Source organism: Anser anser, assembly GCF_964211835.1.
Source record: "Anser anser genome assembly, chromosome: 2".
Lineage (NCBI taxonomy): Eukaryota > Metazoa > Chordata > Aves > Anseriformes > Anatidae > Anser > Anser anser.
The window spans coordinates 59,982,998-60,001,660 of record NC_139721.1 but is presented as its reverse complement, the minus strand read 5'-3'; the positions used below and the strand labels follow the sequence as shown (position 1 = coordinate 60,001,660).

Below are 18,663 nucleotides of genomic sequence, written 5' to 3'. Positions count from 1 at the left end.
CATAGCTAATGTCAGCAGGAAATTCTGAATAACTGTAGAGCAGGAGGACACCCGGGGCTAGGCAACTAAATCAAACAAACATAATTAAATTGTGGAGCTCATTGTCAATGGATGCTGTGGAAAACAAAAGAATTAATATGTTTTAAAGGACATTTAAACAAATGAAGAGTGGTCTATCAGCGACTATTAAGCAAAATGGTCTAGATACGTTTTCCACTGCAGGAAAATCCTATAGTATTGTTTGCTGTCGTGGTAATAGAGGAAAGTCTCTGTATGGTTCCCCGTTTCTTAAAATTTTCCATAATTACCTGCCTCTGGCCACCAATGACAACAGGATGGTAGGTGGCCAAAGAAAGACCTCTGGTCTTTTATAAACTCTGAAAGTACTTGTATTCAGCCCCTGAACCCTATTCTCTGAGGGAGAGCAAACATACAACAGCATCTGCTCTGGGGATGTACTCTTATGTACTCCTGTAGCAGCTGGGAGAGCACCTGTTCTTACTCCTCTTTGCCTCTTTCTTTTCAGATGCAGCCTAGAAAAGGGAAGGATACAGTCTTGCCATTGATGCAAGAGAGAGTTCTCTGCCATATAACAGAACCCGGCAGAGACAAGCTCACAGATATTCAAGAAGGTAGTGCTGTATTATATAGTACTGTGGTATTATGCTCTACATAATATTAAAACAGTATTTGTAGGCAGGGACTCCTAAAGAACCTATGGTGCTGTAATGGGATTGTGCCACTGGTGGTATTGCTCCAGGTAGTGAATGGGAATCTTTGTCTAAATGTCCTTTTACCCATAGGGCAGTAGACGAGGGTAAAGAGCAGGGTGTCTCTCGCAGATCTGTCTTTGCTCAAACAGTGCTTGGGGGATTCTGGTAAACAGAGTAATCCTGTTAATGAAACCACATGCCATGCTTACATCAATGTCATGCAGTTATTTAAAACTGCCTGTCCTGTACCTCAGGGCACAAGACATATAGGTATATTTTTTATCTTATTGCTTTGGATATCAGTGCACTTCAGACTAGTATGGTAGGGGTATGTCCTTTGCATAGCTGAAGTACATCTTGCCATACCAGAAGTTGATCTGGGTGGATTAATGTTAGTCTGAGGTAAAATATCTGTAAGAAAATGACATTTTGAATTGCAGTGTAGATCTACTCACAGGTAGTTGGGAGACCAAGGCAGGCAAAGACCATTAATCTTCACAAAAACATTTTGATTTTAACATACCTAAATCCCCAATACAGATTATCTGTCTATTTGTTTTAGGTGTTTAGTTAACTTAATTGACTTTATTATCCTATTATATCAGTTGTACAACAATATCTGGGAAGAAAAATGTTAAAGAAATATTTTGTTGCAAAGAGGCTAACTCTACCTCTGTACAGAACTTCATCTGCCAACTGCAGCATCCTATGAAACATCAGTCAGTGCAGTATTCAGATCATATGGTCAGAGCATCTTTCCTGGTTACCAGGCTGTAAAGAATTACAGCTAGTACTACCCTGGGCGATCACTGGAGTAGGGACAGGACAGAGGATGACTACACATCTGGAATCAAGAGCTGTTCCTGAATACTGTGGCATTCAAGGTTCCAGTGTAAGAAACACATCATCTAACTTAAACATATTCAGGAGAGGGCCACCAAGACATTATTGGGGTTCTGTAGCACTTGCCATGAGAGGTAGGGTCTGGTTCAGTCAGGAAGAGGAATATCTTCAAGATCACTTTACAGCAGTACTTACAGGGAATCTCGTGAGGAGATAGAGCTGGGCACACTGGTGCATGAGAGAGGACAAGAAATAACTGCCATGAACTGTAACAAGAGAGGTTCTGACTAGTTATAATGAAAATCTTTTTCTCCCTAAGGATAGCTCTGCGGTGGCTACCCAAAATGACTGTGTAGTCTTCATCCTTGGAGGTTTGCAGAATCTAACTGGACAAGGCCCTGAGCAACCAAGCTAGACTTCAGAGCTGATGATGCTGTGAACAGGAGGATGAACATGAGACCTCCTGAACTCCCTTCCAGCTGGAATTATCCCATGATCTTATGATACTGTAGGTATAGCCATTTCAGACTTGGTGAAATTCATAATTGAATTCAAACTTAATTCTTATTGAGATCGATGAGTCTGTAATTTTAGCTGACTTGTTCAGTCTCTTCTTTCTGTAAAGGAAAAAAGATAAAGTGAATTTAGTGCTGTTTAGAAAACATAAAGTAATGTTTCTACAGACCTATGTCCCTGAAAAGAAATTTGGTAGTAGTTGCATACTAGCCTTTGGTAGTAGTTGCAAAATTGGTATCATGCCAAAGGTAGCTCTGGAATGGCTGCTGTCCAGAGCACAAAAGTGTCTGAGAAAAGTAAAGCAACTGTTTTTTTCTTACCTGTATGGATTTTTATTTTTATTTTCTAAGTTAACACTCAAGATACCTATTCAGATTTGTGTCTAGGACTTTGAAAACTAATGTGTATTCTGTTTTGCTAGGTTCTGGTCAGGACGATACTCTCAGATGCATTTCAAGTCACTGACAATTTCAAAGTACTTGGTGATGGTTTGCATGCCTAAAAATATCTTACTTTTTTTTTTTTCCTTTCCTTCCTTCCTTCCTTCCTTTTTTTTTTTTTTTTTTTTTTTTAAGAATTCAGGGCAGGGTAGAAAGAAACTTTCACAAAATAAACAAATATCAAGATGCTCTCCTGATTAGGGTATACCCTATATCAGAATCTGTGGAAATAAAACAAAAAAATCAAGGTTGCTTCTGCCATCATAGATTAATTAAACTTTGAATATAGAAAAGGAGATATTTTCAGATAAATGTGCTGATCACATTGACAGAAACCAGAATTATATTTAGATTATTTATTGTATTTTTAATCTTTGTGTTTCTACATTTTATCTACTGTTCTCGATTTCTGACTTTTTAAAATGTTTGTTTTTAATGTTCTTATTTTTTCTTGCTCCCTCTCTCCTATGCATTTGAAAATGTGATTTTTAATATCCCTTCCAATATTAATGCTTATGGATGTAGATGAAGCTACTTTATTGGAAAATGGGCAAGGAAAGATGAATTCAGTGGGCAAGGCTAGTGACTTGTTTGCTAATTGCCATTATTTTAAAAGTTGCTAAAACAGGTGGATTTTTTTTTCTCTGTATTACTATCTCTAATTCAAATTCTTTGTAATTTATTTGATTTAATTTACACTCACAGAAAATATGCACACACAAGGCCCCCTTGCCACAGTTTGGGTAATTAAATAACTTTTGTTTGCTTTTGAAAGTTTAGTTGGATATGAACTATATTTTTTATGTTTTTGTTTTCCATTTTATCTAACAGAAATTTGCTTCAATTCTTACTGTTCATTGCTTTCAATATGTAAAATATTCTGTAGAAAATGAAATATCCTTGTCTGTAAAATAACCGTGTGATGCACAGAGAGTAAGGAACTCACGCAGCATATCAACAGTAGGCAATCTATCTCTATAAGTCCAGCAGCCCAGTTTCAGGGTGAAGACCTTTTGTTTAAAAGACAGGTGTTCCTGGAATACAAGTGGCAGTATACCTATCCTTTATGAAGAAAATCAATATTTTTCAAAAGCAAAGCACTCACTTAGCTAGCATCCAAACAATAGCAGGTAATCAGGGAAATATCTAGAAAGAAAAGTGTACCATGCCTTTTAATTTTCATGATTAAATACCAAAATATCAAGCACAGCATTTCTATTGTTATAATACATGTTTTCCCATGGTATTCTTCTTCTTATTATTATTGGTTCTATTATAGATCCTCAGTAGTTGCAACATAACTGGCAATACAATAGACGTTATTTTCAATCTTTCATGGTCTTTCTGTGAAGCAAAAGAGTATTTAAATTATGATGTCTATACTATATATTTTATTCTAAAATGTATTTAAAAGTGAGAGCAATATTTTTTAGACATACCTCATTGCTATTTTTTCAAAATTTAATGAAATGTAAGAAGGGTTACATTCTCTAATATTAAAAGAAATTTTGCAAAAACAAGAGTTCTTTCCTCCGTTCTAAAGTGTAGAGCAGATACAAATGTTTTGAATTTCTAAAGTTAACATTAAGAATAGTTAGAATTTACATTATCTCTATGTCCTGTCTTTATTGCTACTAGATTATGAGAAAAGTGTAAAGGTAAAAAGCTCTTTTGATTTATACTAATCCTGATAAACATTCGGCCTTTCTTAAAAAAAAGTAAATAAAAAAAAATAGCATACCATCTAAAAACTATCTAATAACACTTGCTCACTACAGCTATACATTAAAATTCCACGCCGACAAAGGTAGTGCTTTTCTGTGTGTGTGTGTGTGTGTGTGTGTGCACACTTTTCACAGGGTTATCAACAAAAAAAGACGTAATTGACTAAAGCCTAGCTTTACTGGTCTCAGTCCATCAAGGAATGCTTTTATTGCTGCTCTTTTATTTACTCTAAGTAACTTCTTCCTGACCTGTCACTTTCTTGATCCTCTTCCATGCTGTGTAGGAGAAACAGAATAAAAACCAGGCAGAACAAATAGAATAGCACTGAAAAGTGTTGCAGCTCTTGGTATTATTGTTGGAGTGGTGTGTAATACTAGTGGGATATGAGATAAAGTATGTAGATGGAAACTGCAAAGCAGAAAAAAGAAGGACAAGATCTTAGATATTCAGAATAATGAGGAGAGGAAAGAAGGTAAAATATAAGCAAAGATCCAAATAAACAAAAACAGAAATCATTTTGTGAGTTTAATTTTAAAAAGCGAGTCTGACAAAGAACTCATATCCCTGTCTACAAGATGGCTGCAGAGTTGACTAGAAATGACTTTCATTTTTATCATGATTTAGACTAATTAGTTTGTATCTGATAATTTTATACAGTTCTTTTGCAGTTCAACACAATTGTGTTTAGCTGTTCAAGATGGAGGCTTGTATGACTGATATGGCACTAAGCTCTGGGCATTCAGAGCATAAAATAATACTTTAATTGTCTTATTAGTGGATGAAACATCTGGCATAACATTTTTAAGGAAAAGAGAAGATGTAAACCACTTTTACATTTGTTGGAACTATCTTCCTCCTTATTTAGTGAGCTTGAGATTTATATTAAGCTAAAAGAACCACATTTTGTGAAGAAGCTTTAAAAGAATGCATTTTAGGATGAAGAAAATGAATCTAGACCTTTGCTTAGACAGTCGATAATAAAATGAATAATTATAACATTTATATGGATTACTGATTATTATATAACATAATAAGTTGTCTGTAGTCCTACAGAAGAGGGTGGTAAAATCAAAGATATCATTAAGATTTTAGTTCTGTGTGCTAGAAGAAAGATTGTTAGATGTCGTTAGACAATAAATTATGCTACAACTGTACCATCAATTGTATTGTACAAAAAAGAAAACATCTTGTGTTTTGCATTCTTCAAACAGACAGTAAGTTACTACTATACCTAACTATATACTTCTGAGTTTTCCTTTGCTGGTTGTTGTGGTGTGTTTTTTTCCACATACAAAGGAGAAATATGTTTTTTCATATACTAAGGATGTATATATATCCCTGCTTGTACGTACTTTTATATATTTCTGAGGGCCTGGGAACTTCTGCCTGACACTGAGGCAAAATCTGTCTACTCAGTGATCTTTGGTCATCTGCATTTGATCTCCACAGGACAGTGTTTCCTTGCTCCCCACTGAGCTTTCACAGCATCTGGCTGCCTTAGAAATGACAGGACTCTTCCAATTGATTCAGAAGTAACTTGCTCAAAAGGTGGTGCTCCATTACAGGAATTCAGAGAAGAGATGAGACCTTCACTACCAATCTGAAAACAGAAAGTAAAGCTTTGACAGAGTGGATTTGGGAACCAGAGATCAAGGGCTTGAGAATATAGGGTAGTGTAGTAGAAAGGAAAGTAGAAAGGAAATAGCTTATTTTCTTGAGGTGACAGAAACAGTGGACATGAACCAAAGCATACATCCTCTCCTGAAGCATACATCCCTCCTGTAACATCTCTCCTGAAAATCCTGCACATTAATTATATACTAAAAAAAAAAAAAAAAGAAAAAAAAAAAAAGGGGAGAGAGAGAGAAGAAGAGGAGAGAGGCCTCTATCACTAAAAACAATCACAGAAACAACAAAAGTTAAACCCAGCTGGATATTTGGCATCCATCCAAATCATGGGATGGATAGGATGGAAATCAGTTAGCTTGGAAGGATACTGCAATGCACCACTTATCTGGATTTATTATGTACTACTTTGGGCAACTTTTTGATAAATTCACACTTAAAGGTGTATATGCCTAATCATATTCATACACTGCCTGTGTGATTGACATTTTTAAAGATTAAACTAGCCTTAAACATCTTAAGGCTTTAACAGTGAAAATTATTACCATGGGCATATTGCTAATGGTTAGTACAAGTCTTATATATCAATTGAACCCTACTTAAATCCTAAAAATAATAGACATGTAGAAAGCGATATTGTAGTTTTCAGGTTGTTTGTTACTCTGACATTTACATCCCCAGTACTCTATAGATTATTATTTAAAAATCTTTACTGATTCCTGCTTATTTCTGATATCTTTGAAAAATCAAGTAAGAGAATAAGAAAAAAATAAAAATAAAAATCTGTTCCTAGTAAATGCTGTGGCAGAAAAACACTGATATCAATGGAAGAAGTATTTGTGTCAAATTCAGATGAACAATTGCATTTAAATCATTAAATAACAAAGGAAAGGAATAAGGGGAAAAGCTCACAAATGTTTAGTCTGGGAAGACACTTAAAAATATATTCTTTATATAATATGCTGATAGTGATGGAAATCCATCTTCAAATAATGTTCTCATCCATGGCGCCTCTAGACAGGAACAGTCATAAACATAGTGCTATGCAAATAAGTCAGGGTTTGGAGGAAAGGATTTACTGTGAAGTTGACAGAAGACTGGCACGGGTTGCCCAGACTGGTTGTGGAATCTCCTTCCTTGGAGATATTCAAAACACACCTGGTCATGGTCCTGGGGAACTGGCTCTCAGTGGCCCTGTTTGAGAAGGGTTTTGGACAAGATGACCCGTAGAGGACACTTCCTCAACAGTTCAACAGTTATGTAATTCTGTGAAACAGACTTTTAATACTAATTTATGTAAATCATTAGATTTCAATGTACTATGATTAAGTGAGGAAAAACAGATCTGTTCTCATATTATTTTACTGAGATTCCTAAATGGAACTATTTTTTTTTTTATGAAAGTATGAGTTTCATATATGAAATTAAACAGAAGCACAACCCATTTACATCACCTTTTAACTTGTGGATTCAAATGTACAACTTGACAGAGCTTGTATCCTAATACAGGAGTAGATTGTTTGTGGAAGACAGATCCAACACTGAAGAAAAACAACAACAATGACAAACTTCAGAAATATGTAGTCTTGAATTTAAAAGAAACAAAAATAATGCAATGCAAAAATAACGTGGTGGGCTTCAATCAAAATATGATAAAAATGTATAGACTATGTAAATAAGTGAAGAAACATTTAAAAATTAAGTGAAAGACCTCTCACAGACTACTAAATAGACGAATATTTTTACTAGAAATGAAAATGCACAAATGAAGAAACAAACCAATCTAAGCAATCTTCTTTAACTAGAATTGCCATATAGGCAGAAATCAGCACATAAAGGTTTTAGGTGCCCACAAATAAACAAATCTAAAGTAGCTGCAGAGGTGAAATGCAATGGTAATGAAGAGAGCTACAATAGTCTAGCGAATCAAAATCATTTCTTCATGAATTTGAAAATAAAACCTAACTGCATGCAACACAGAGAAATATCACTGCTTTTATGCCTTTTGCATATCTTGGGGTTCAGCTCACTTGCACTGTTAATCCATCGCCTCTAGAAGGGTGTTTCCAAGCTTCCATTACCTGCCAATGTTCACACAAAATTACTAGTCGTGAAGAACTGTTGCTTGGTGGAAGACCATTCAGAAGTCCTCCTGTCAGTCTTTGGAGACACTGCTCACTAACCATGGAATAAGAGCTATATCATTATTATTTAAAGTGCTAATTATACATAAGGTAGGAAAACTAAAGATAGACACACTGATACCTCGTATGAGTCATATGTTTTGCTTTACTTTCCTCTTACATTAAAAAAAAAATAAAAAGTCTCGTCTCATGGGCTGTTAGGTTTTTATTAAGATATCATCAATAGCATGTAAAACTTGAGCAGTCAAAATTGCTTCCCAGGATCCAGCCACAAGAGGCTCAGCTCCTTTGATTAAAAACTCTATGAGTAGATGACTATAATGTAGGAACTATTGAATGTTTACATCAGTACTCAAGGGCTGACAGCTATACCACATAAATCACTCTTTCTTCCTGATCATTTTGGCATATTTCCTTCAACTGAATTACAGATACTTCCTTATTTAAACTGACATATTAAAATTAGCTAGTAAAATATTATTTCTCAATCTTTAGAAAACGTTGGACTATTCAGTCAAGAGAAATTACTATTTTTGTACTGACAACTATTCTTGTATATCTGTCATGTCCTCCAAAATAAGTTATTAGTGATGGGATAAGTATAGACTTTGCAAGTGGCCAAAAGCAAGAATTTCCCTCTTTTAAAAAATAACTTTTAAAACATTATTTTTATTTTTTAATTCTCTATGAAAGCTAAAAACATCTTGGAATTTTTTTTTGTAAAAAAATAAAAAAAATCATCTCATCTTAACTTGATTGAACTAGTCTTCTTTGGTTACTCTGAAAACCCTTACAGATTCAATGCTTTACTGTACACATTATATAATAAAATACATTTCACAATGCAAGGTGTTTTATGAGAAAGAAAAAAAAAGTTATAACAGTGGATTTTTAATCATTAATCTTTTCTTAATGAAGGACTATGACAATATCTTGATATGGAGATCACTGATACTGTAATAGTTGAACGAATCAAAGGCCATAGCCTTCCCTCTTAAATTTTAATTATATCTTTACTTCTGTTAGAATAAAATGGTCTCCTTAGCTCTTTATCTGCCTTTTTTTTTTTTTTTAGACCATTTAATTCTTAACATTATGGATTTTGATCTCCTTTTGTCTTTTTACTCTCTTTTCCCTCAATACTTTCCCTTTTGCCTATTCAAATAATTGTTCCTCCCTTGGCTTTTTCAACTACAGCCATAATGACTTGCAAACTTTCGTATAAGAAAGCAATTTAGGATCAGATATACAAATATTGTAATGCATTTGCAAAATGTACCTGTATACAGTAAATATGTATATATATATAGAGAGAGAGAGATAGATACATTGAGATATAAAGAGAGAGATAGAGAGCGAGCTATATACAAAGTTAAAATATGTCACTTACAGGCCAGCCTCTTAGTATTTTTGTCTCCCTTTTTGTAGGTGAGAGGACTCTATGAAAATCTGTATCCTATGTGATGACTGAACTTTAGAAATTTTGTCCCTTGTTTAAGTGTTTTACATTCTTAGTGTGATTTACATTCCACTCAAAGTTCCAGACCGTAAGTTACTAAGTCAGACCATATATACCCGCAATTTTTGCAGTATTCAGCTTGTTCCACAGCAGGCTGCATCCACGGAATTTCATTGAGTTACCATTAAGTGTGGAAGTACAAAACAAGAGCAAAAAGGTATCCTTTGCATAGTTCTTAAAATAAAACAAAGCAAACAAACAAACAAAAAAAATACTAATACTTTCTTCTTTAATTATGTTAATTTCCCAGAAGCCTTAAATTAATATTGAGATGTCTTCTGTGTCATGATTTTCATTATATAGCTTATAACTTATTTCTGACAATATTTTAAGCAAAGATAAAATTTTGATTCATGTTTGTTCTTGGTTTTATAAAACTTTACAGTTATAAATGAAAAGGAATAAATCTTATTTCATATTTTACAAACTATCTATAAAACTATCAGTCAATTACTAAACTCTTATTGTTTTCCAACACAAAAGTCTATATTGTCATTAAACAGAACCTCATATTTCCCTCAGACAGTTACTTCTCATCAGTGAAATATCCTATCTAAACAAGATCTTTTTATTGTTTCTCATACCACTAGGAAAAATACAGCTTTGCTATTTTATCCTTCGAAGATTTATGTAAAAATCCTGACATTAATCACAGGAAGAAATCAAAGACTTCAATAAATGTATGCAGAATGTTCTAGTGAAAATAGAAGTCATAGACTTTAAATTATGACGCCTCATTTCTTTACCCCAGATTAAAAAAAAAAAAAAAAAAAAGACCCTCTGGGGAGTATGGTGCTCAATCAATACTGTTTTACCTCAGTGACTGTGCAATTGTGCTAATGTCGTATTTGCATAAGACAGGTGAAAAAATGTAATATTCCATGGGGAACCATTGCGTTGGTAGGTGTTGGATAAACTTCAAAATTTACCCCTACATGAGGTACATTTATTGCTCTTGCTTAGAAATATTAAACCTGCAGAAGATAATTGTACTACAATATCCCATCTTTGGAAGATCTAAGGTCTCATCCATAAACCTTCCCAGTGCAGCCACTGCTTTTTGAATAGTATGCTGTGAATTTCATTCCATATGCCTCTCAAAAAGATGCCTGTGATCAGAAAATAACTAATATATTTTTTTCTGCTTTCAGACAGAACCAGTGCAAATGAAGTTTTAATGTTCTTTGCAAATATGTTTTTTGAATACAAAACTTTTTCCCTCTTCCCAATATCTCACTTTGTTTCACCATAAATATTTTCCTTTGTCTTACATTCTAATTATTATTTTATTTTGTAGAATTCTGATTTTTTCATTCAGTGATATCCTTGTAATTGTAGAATCAATCACTCATCCTTATTTTTCATCAGCCCCCCATTTTCTTTACTGCTGAAGATTTTGAATATTTTTCCTTTGCCTTTACTTCTTGATCTACTGTTCTTATTTCCTATGTTATCCAACTGAAGAAGAAGGAATAAAAGAAAAAAAAAAAGGCTTTATTAGCTATTATATAACATCCTTCATTTTCAGGGATAATATTTGATGCAATGTCATCACCAATGTTAATATTTTGATCAAATGATAATTGTCTAATTTTTCTGTTTGCAGAACAAGAAATATGTAATACGAACTCGGATTGCATTCAATATTTGTCTAAATACTACATATTACTGCATTGAAACTCACTGGTGTTTGATTTAATAACTCACTTAAAAAAAAAAAAATAAAAAAGTAAAAGATAGCTTCGAATATTTCTCATCTGAACTACCCATCCTATTCCTCCTTTAAAAAGACAACTTGATTTCTAAAGTATTATATTGTACTGACCACTTCTTTATAATATTTCCATTTTTTTTATACTTATGTAGTCATACAAGTGAAAAATGAATGATGTAACATTTTTTATTTTATAATCTTGTTTTCTTAATGTAATGGAGAAAAACTCATATGAAGATCTGTATGACATTTTTTAAACTGTGAGTCTAAAAGTGCAGATTACCCAGGGGTTTATTTTATCACATACTGAATGACACATAGATTGTCTGCCTCTGAATAAGAGGAGCTTCACTTTGCTCTGCTGAAATATATGTTTTGACTTTTATAAGTCAGGAATGTGATTTCTGCAATTTGCAAGACATTATACAAGGTATATACAGGTTATTGGTATTTATTGTTGTCACTGTTATTATCATTAATATTATTATTAATATCATTATTATTGTATTCCTAAATCTTTGTTCAGGTGCTTTAATAAAATTCTTGAGTTTTCAAGATGTGCTAAGCAACTACCATTTTTTATTTATTTATTTATTTATTCCTGAAAGATCTCTACAAAAAAAAAAAAACTCTGCTATTGACTACTGCAGAAAATATCTAGCTTATTTTTAGGGAAGCATTATCTTACTCCATTCTTTTGTTTTTATTTTTTCCTTAGACAGTTTGCCTTAGCTATTCTATATCATGAAAAGGAGTTTGTTGTCAAACTACAAAGACAGAAGCTGGGATGAATGAATAAAACACAGAGCAGATTGGTCTATACAAAATAAATCTATCATTCTTCTCAAGGTTTTCATGCAACTTAAATGGTTAGCATTATAAATTTAATGCATTTGCTCAGATTTTCTTGACTCTAAGTGAAAGCAAACCAAAAATAATGAAAGGGACAGCAAAAAAATAGATTTACAAAAAGAACATAAGTATCACTCAGAGGAGCTAACTTAAGTCCATTTGTAAACAGAAAGCTGAGAAGCTACTATTTAAAACAAATGATTTTACTCAGATTTCATTACCATAAGTCTGATACCCACAAAGATGTCCAGTGCTGAAATTATCAAACCTTCTAGAGCTAAGTTTTCAAAGATTTGCAAGGTTTTATTTACTTTTTTTTTTTTTTTTAATTCACAATTCATTTCTTAATAAAAGTTAAAGAGACTCCATGAAGCTAATCAGGACACATTTTATTCTCTATATTTCCCAGTAAATATTTTATTTGTTACTACTGATTTCTTATTGTTTATTTGTTTGTTTATTTGCCTTCAGTAAATGGAAAATTCTGGAACTAACAATACAGATCTCCTTATATGTTCCACAACCCCAAATATTTCAGATCCATTTTATTTTGTCCTGTAAAGTTAGGAGCTATGACCAGAATCTAAGATCTCCTTGTTCTTTTTTTTTTTTTTTTTTCAGTGTTCATTTAGCATAGAAAACTGAGTGGGTTTTTTTATTATTATTACGTTTTTTTCTTCCTCCTGTTCCATTTTCTCCACACACTGTTCTGTACAAGCACTTGCTTTTCCAGCTGGTATTGTAAACATCACCATCCTGCATATGTTAAAAAATGAGCAGCCTGCTCTTTCCACTTTTAAAACTCAGAGTAGCAGAAGCAGATTGGTGTTGTTTTTTGACATGCACAGCGTACATTACTGCAAGATGTCATATTTCCCCAAAGGGGTACTCAGAATGTCAAGAAACTTGGACCAGACACAACAAGATCATAAATATGCTACAGAGAACACACCAGGATATTTGTATGGGATTATCATTAGGTATCAGATGAATAGTGTTTCATCACATGCTCTCTGTGGAATAGGATTTGATGGTTACATACTTGTGATAATATGAATTATATCTCTATTTTAATACCACTGATTTTCAAATAAGAATTTTTAAAAAAATGAAAATAAAAAGAAAAATGTTGCTTTTATTTTTTTATATAGTTTAGATTTTTTTAAACTTAGTTAAAAAAAAAAAAAGATTGCAATTGCAAAGTTTTCAGTGATCTTAAAACTATCTTATTTACTGCTGATATTAAGAGTGAAGATAGTCACATTGTGCAGGGAACATTAAAAACACAGTCAGAGACAGTCCCCACCTGGAAAACTCCAAATCTGAATTCATTATATATTTATGTACAGAATTTACATCATGTTAATTTAAGAACACAAGGTAAAATATAAATTAAAAATAATAATAATAATAATAAAAATCTGCCTCTGTCTCTGTTTGGATCCAAATCTCATTTACCCTCAAAAAGAAGAGCAAAATGTACCTAAAAGCTTTATGCTTTATTTAGGCCACAATTTTATTAACTCCCCTGGGAACTATTTTCAGTAATGTACACAGTACAAGTCATGATTCTTACTTTAGTTGTTCCTATCTTGTGGACAGGTTCCATCTTAATAAATATACACCCACGTAAACTCAGAACAGAAGAGAAAACCTGCTGCAAGCCAAGGCTACAATATTTTTCTCATACAAATGGTCTCCAACCGCCATTAAAAAAAAAAAAAAAAAAGAAACAATTTAGCACACATAAACCAGTGATTTACCTTCTGCAGATGGAACTTGTATATTGCTGTATGTTTTCAGAAGTTGCCTTTTGATAAGCCTAACTTTATGGGCTCCCATTTCCATGTGACACAACCAAACCAATCCTGAATTAATTAAACCCTAATTTACCAGAAGATTCTTAACAATACATGTCGGTAAATAGCACTATCATGAACTGACACCGCTTTTCTGTAGTAACTCCTTCTAAAAAGCAGACCTTGGCACTTGCATATGCTGTTAGAAGCAACCCTGTAATGCATTAATTTTGCACAACTTAACTTGTCCATACTCTTGCAGTTCTCTTACTTTATGTATTGAGAGGATGAGAGTACAGATGTTCACCTCTCCTCTTCCTGCTGCAGTTTTTTACACTTCCTATCCTTTTCTTACCCTATAATAACCCTATGTAGAAACATCTGCTCCAGGAGCTGTGGTATCACAGATTGTATGATTGCATGATGCAAGGTCTCACTGTGGCCCTAAAATATGATATTCATATAAATATATTCACTCAGATATTCACCTAAATGTTCATGAACTGAGTGGTTTGTAGTGGGACTAATCAGAAAAAAAAAATCAGCTTGCAAGAGTCCTAGTGTGCCAAAATAAAAATAAAAAATTGTCTAATGACTTCCAGCACAAGCTCTCCAAATTTTTCATTTCCTTCAATTCCTCTCTCAGCCTCTCTCTTCATGATATTTGACTGAGAATCTGGGTCCATTGATTGAGTTTTTCCTCAATGTCTGATCAGTTTTTAAACAGACCTTATGACCGGTCTCTGACTATTTTGGACCTTTCCCGTAAGTAAGAAAATATTCTTAAGGGATTGTACTTTTATAGAGTCCTTGCTGCTACAGCATTTTCTTTTTTAGTTCTATGTTGTATGGATTTACTCCACACAGGAGGTTGTCATGGTTTTGGCTGGGATAAGGTTAATTGGCTGGGATAAGGTGAAGCTGTATTTTGGATTTTTGATGAAAATACTGTTGATGATACCCTGATATTTTAGTTGTGGCAGGGAAGTGCTTACACAAACTCAAGGGCCTTCCTGCTTCTCATGCCCTGCCAGTGAGGAGACAGGGGTTGCACTAGAAGCTGGAAGGGGACACAGGCAGGACAGGGGGCCCAGGCTGGCCAGAGGGATATTCCACACCATATGAGGTTGTGGTCAGCAATAAAATCTGGGGAAAAGGAAGGGAGAGTGGGAGGGTGTTTGTCATCTCAAGAAACTGTTACATGTGATGGTCCCTGCTTTCCTGGAAGTGGCTGAACATCTGCCTGACTGATAAAGCATGCACAGCTTGTGCTTTACCTAGTAAACAGTCTGTATTTCAATCCATGAGTTCCTGCACTTTTACCGTCCCAGTTTTCTCCCCCATCCCACTGTGGGAGTGTAAGCAGTTATTTGCAGTTCAGCTGCCTGCTTGTCCTCAATGCCCACGCATCTATCCCTCAGTTTATAAATATGGAAGGAAACATTTGTTTTAGGAAGTCCAGTCTGCCACCTTATTTCCCTGTCAAAGTGTGAATTTACTCCTGAGGTAAGAAAATTCTCTGCCTGTCTCCATATGCCACAGCCAACTTCAGGCCTCTCTCCACACTCTCTGTGCCAGGTGGCTCCCTGTGTAAAGCCCTTCTTCACACTTGTGTGCTTGCCGTGAGGCAGAAAGGTTGGAGGCATTTCCCAGTTCCCCAGTCAAGGTGAAAATCATCTTAAGCTTCTCCAGTGGCATGTTTCCCTTCTCACATCTACAGGAAAAAAAAAAAAGGATGTTGGGGGAAAAAAGCTTACCCTTGATGTCTGACCTTGGCCCTATTGCTAGCTGACCATCCTCACTTCTCTTCCATACCTTCCCCTGTATTTATGGGGTAATTTCAGCAGTAATTCTTTGTAACACTGATATTTATATAGGCTTTTAGAGACATGGACCTCACAAAGCCACAAAGCTGAATCTAACCACACTATAGGGCTCTGCAATCCTTTAGGGGGTGCTTAAGGATAGGTACATCCTGTCCTCCCACTCTGCATGAGAATCAAAGGCTTATCTTAGTCTCACTCATACCTGCCCAGTTAAATATCTGCTAAGCATCTGTCTCACTGTCTTCAGAGGAAGGAGACTTTAAAGGAAGTACTTACTTTTCTCTAGCTCTGACAAAGACTTTTGAGACTTTGATGGAATGGGAGCTGTACTCAGAATGCTAGCCAATTGAGAACTTAAAAAAAAAAAAAAATCATATGTCTGATTTGAAATAATTTTGTCTATCAAAGAAAGGAAAGAATATACCTTGAACAATAAAGCACAGAGTAAATACAGGATCGACTACTGCCACCTCTTGGCTATTTATATTTTAAAAGATTTTTTAAAAACTTAAGAATTCTTAATGTTAATGATGTTAATGTTAAGAACTAAGAAAGTAGCTTTTCCAAATATTTATTATGATAATATCAAACGGGGAAATAAGTTTTGCCTCAGAAAAAAAGAACTGATGATATGGTGAGGACAGAATGCCAGTTTTGCTACTCAGCCAGATGAATCATCTCAACATTCATCTCAAACCAGCTGAACCCACAGTGTCTGGACTTTTTCTCATCCAAACCCAGAAATGTGAAAAATCAGAAAATTTCATATATATCACACTTTTTTTCCAGATTCTATTGTCAGTGCAGTTTTCAATGAGCTGCTCAATATTTTTTCTTCTCTGGTAAAGTCACAATTAAAATCAGCACTATTCGATCTGAACACAACCAAATGTCTGACAAATGTTAAGTTAGATGAAAGCTATTAAAATTCAAGCTGAGGATTCTCAATTTTTCATGTACTCAATAGGTCATCAGGGAATAGAAGTCTGCTATGTTTTCTATACATCACAAATTTAAAAAACAAGCAATTAAGTCACAAAATGCTGTATTAATATATTAATTGCACCTACAAATGTATCAGAAATCTGTACCAGAGTTAGATTTTAAGACATTTTACAATTAGCAATATTGCTTCTACAAGACTGATAGACACATATTGATGCTAGCACTGTTTAGGATATATTCTTCTGTCACATGAAAAAAAGAAAAAAAAAAGTATGTCAACTATGTCAACTTCTGACAACTAAAGAGTAAAGAGCAAAGCATTTCAGGTGTGTAACAAGAAACGTTTAAGAAAAATCTAAATGTTTTCTCCAGGGCTGAAGAAAATCAGTTTACTGAGTTTGCCATTGTCATTTTTTCAGCCAAAACCAAACAAACAAATAAAAAAAGGAAGGAAAGAAAGAAACAGACATTTCATGTAGAGTTTCTTTTCTTTTATTTATTCTTTTATTACTAATATATTTTTATTTCAATCATTTATAGACATTTCTGTCACAATTTGTAAAGTGTTATAGGTCTTAAGTAACTAACTTAAAGTATGATATTGTTTATCATATCCTACTCTAGAAAACCTAAACATTCTAGAAAATCTTGAATAAACTACTTATCAAGGAAATGCATACAAGACATGATTATGGAGTATCCTCTTGCACCCCTCCTGGGGAACTGACATGCTTGAATACTTCTTTGAAGTTCTTGTACTCTAAAGCATGTAGCATGGGGAATAAATAGGAAGAATTAGAGGTCTGTGTACAGTCACAGAGCTTTGATCTCCTTGCAATTACAGACACATATTTGGATAGTTCACATGACTGGAATGTTGTTGTGGATGGGTACATGCTTTTTAGGAAAGACAGGTCAGGTAAGCGGGGTAGTGGAATTGCTTTTTATGTCAGAGAATACCTGGCATGTACAGAGCTTTTCCTCAGGGTAGATGATGAGTGCGGTTGAGAGTTTAAAGGTAAGGATTAAAGGACAGACTAACAAAGGACAGACTAACTCTGAGGAACTCAGAGGTGCCCAGCGATAGGATGAGAGGCAATAGGCAACAAATGAGAGGCAACAAACCAAAGCACTGGAAGTTCTCTTTGAACATGAGGAAAAACTTATTTACAGTGAGTGTGACTGAATACAGGAACAAGTTGCCCAGAGAGATTGTGGTCTCCTTCCCTGGAGATATTCAAAAGGTGTCTGAAAACTATCCTGTGTAATGTGCTCCAAGGGATGCTGCTTGAGTAGGAGGGTTGGACTAGAGGACCTCCGGAGGTCCTTTACCACCTCAACCATTTGGTATTTTTGTGATTCTGTGATTCTGTGACTCAAGAGCTAAATTTCTATCAGATTTCTCTTGTGAACAGATAAGAGCGATTCTAAAACTAAATCGTTGTCATCCTTTTATGGTAAAATATAAGGGCATTATCATTTAAATATTTTATGTGCCTTTTAGTGGAAAACTATTTTGTGTTGGGGTTGGTAGAATTTAATGTCATATCAGAGCATGTGTGCATCTCTGCAGATGCATCAATAAAGTTAACATAAGAGTTTTGAACCTAGAGGGGTCTTTGTGAACTCCTCATCTTCAAATGGTACCATAATCTTCTCTAACTTTCAACATCCCTGCATGCCAGCCATCCACAATGATGTCATGTATGCAAATCGTTAGTATATCTTTCATTATGCCTTGTATTGCAAATCAAAGTGATAAGCTGTTGGCATACATCCCCTTCAAAGCTACCTTACAGGGGCTAAAAAAGAAGAGAGCAAGAGATAAAGCAAAAGAGAGAAAAGTCAAAACCTCTTCTAAGAGGCTAGTTAGGAAGACAAGTAACAGCAGCTTCCAGGTGAATATCATCCATCAGGCATCCTTCCCAGTCCATCAGACAATTTCTCCCTTACACTTTTTGTTTAGTAACTTTACAGTTTTCATCAGATCTCATGTAAATT

The 18,663-nt window shown here is 34.4% G+C and overlaps 1 long non-coding RNA gene across 1 annotated transcript; it reads right to left on the bottom strand.

The window, feature by feature from the left end:
* Window positions 1-554: 554 nt before the first annotated feature.
* On the bottom strand, window positions 555-16,030 carry LOC310893942. The gene is made up of 3 exons (XR_014579420.1): window positions 13,856-16,030; window positions 7,318-7,404; window positions 555-2,173 (listed from the first exon to the last, which is right to left on the bottom strand). It is a non-coding gene; the product is annotated as an uncharacterized lncRNA (long non-coding RNA).
* Window positions 16,031-18,663: the final 2,633 nt, after the last annotated feature.